Raw genomic sequence first — 1,995 nt, 5'->3', positions numbered from 1 at the left:
TGCCTGGACAACTTGGTGAGACCTCATCTCTACAATAAATCAAAAAATTAGCCGGGCATGGTAGGGCACGCCTGTAGTTCCAGCTACTTGGAAGGCTGAGGTGGAAGGATTGCCGGAGCCCAGCAGGTCGAGGATGCAGTGGCCGGGAGCGGCCACTGCACTCCAGCCTGGGCGACAGAGTGAGACTTCCACTCAGAAAAAAAAAAAAAAAGTCTACAAATAGAATGTAACGAAACAAAAATGTGACATAAGCAGCAAACTCAGGTCCATAGCTCTTCAGTTCTTCCAAATTTGTAGATCAGAGTGCTAAAAAATATGTGAATTTAAAAAAAACACAGCTAGTCGTGGATAAACATCAGTATTTTGCTTAACATATGCACCAAAAAGACTCTACATGGAAGCAATAAGTGACCCAAACATCAACATGAAACCAATGAAAAGCCAAAGGTGAGCACCTCTTCTTCCTTCATAGCTGTCACCTCTCACCTGAGCATTGGATACAGCATTTACCATGAAGAAAGTCAATGTGGAAAACACGCCTGTAATCCCAGCACTTTGGGAGGCCGAGGTGAGAGGATTGCCTGAGCCCAGGGGTTAAGCCTAGGCAACTTGGTGAGACCTTGTCTCTACAATAAATCACGAAACTAGACTGGTGTGGTGGTGTGTGTCTGTGGTTTCAGCCTCTTGTAAGACTGAGGTGGAAGGATCACCAAAGCCCAGCAGGTTGAGGCTGTGGTGGCCATTGAGTGTGCCACTGCACTCCTGAGCAACAAAGTGAGACTCCACCTCAAAAAATAAAAAAAAATAAAAAAAATAAAGAAAAAAGAAAACACACCACATGTGTGAAAGGCATGGTTCAACTGTTCTGGCTTAGGATACACCACAGCAGCATCAATCATCCATCAGCCTGTAAAAAACAGTACCACAGACACCACAGCTCTTCTTCTCTCACTCCAGTCAATACATTCACATTCTGGCCAATGGAAATTTTTCAGAAAGCCAGCCATATTTATCATTCAAGCATGAATTTTTCATTAAACACTGTATTGGGCTTCCTCTGACGTCCACACTGACCTGAGGAGCAAAGGCAGGGAGGAGGCAGCTGCGCTACCGCCTGGTTGGCATCCTCCTGCTCTATCTCAGCCCGGGCCAGAGTTTCTCTTTAAATGTGGGGGTTTTCAGCACAACATTTTCACTAAAATGAGGTAACCCCATGAATTTCTATCCAGAAGAAACTCTTCTGACTTATAAGTTCCAGCCATGTTTAGTATCTGGATATACGAGGTATGACAATTAAGTTTGCCAACTTGCCACTGTTCGCTTATGCTGGCAGCACTGTACAAACAACTTGGTAAAGTTTCATAACTTTGGTATATCAGTGTCTCACAGCTGTGTTTGTGTTGTGTGACGGTGTCTTGCTGAGTGGCTTTTATTATTATTGTTGCCTGTTTTTGTGTGTGGTTGCAAGAATGTCGGAACTTGAATTAGAGCAATGAACAAACATTAAATTTATTGTTAAGTTTGGCAAGAGTGGAAGTGAAATCAGAGACATGTTAGTCCAAGTTTATGGGGATAATGCCATGAAGAAAATGGCAGTGTACACATGGATTAAATGTTTTTCTGAGAGGGAGAAAGTATCACCGATGAAAAGAGGTCAGAACAACAAGTAACAAGCAGAATTGATGAAAACATTGCAACAATTTATTGAATTGTGCGTCAAAATCATTGGTTGATTATGAGAGGCACAGCAGATCAAATAAACATTGATAGAGAAACAGGAAAATCTTAACTGAAAATCTTGGCATAAGTCTGGCTCGGTGGCTCAGCATGTAATCCCGCGCCTTTGGGAGGCTGAGGTGAGTGGATTGCCTGAGCCCACGGGTTCTAGACCCACCTGGGTGAGACCTCATCTCTACAATAAGTCAAAAAATCAGCCGGGCGTGGTAGCGCATGCCTGTAATTCCGGCTACTTGGAGGGCTGAGGCGGAAGGATCG

The 1,995-nt window shown here is 43.8% G+C and overlaps 1 pseudogene; it reads right to left on the bottom strand.

The window, feature by feature from the left end:
- Positions 1–222: 222 nt before the first annotated feature.
- On the bottom strand, positions 223–1,007 carry LOC110596698 (annotated as a pseudogene).
- Positions 1,008–1,995: the final 988 nt, after the last annotated feature.

This window comes from Carlito syrichta, unplaced genomic scaffold (assembly GCF_000164805.1).
Source record: "Carlito syrichta isolate Samal-C Ts95f unplaced genomic scaffold, Tarsius_syrichta-2.0.1 Scaffold312386, whole genome shotgun sequence".
Taxonomy (NCBI): Eukaryota; Metazoa; Chordata; class Mammalia; order Primates; family Tarsiidae; genus Carlito; species Carlito syrichta.
Note: the sequence above shows the minus strand (reverse complement) of the source record. Positions and strands in the feature narration are given on the sequence as shown.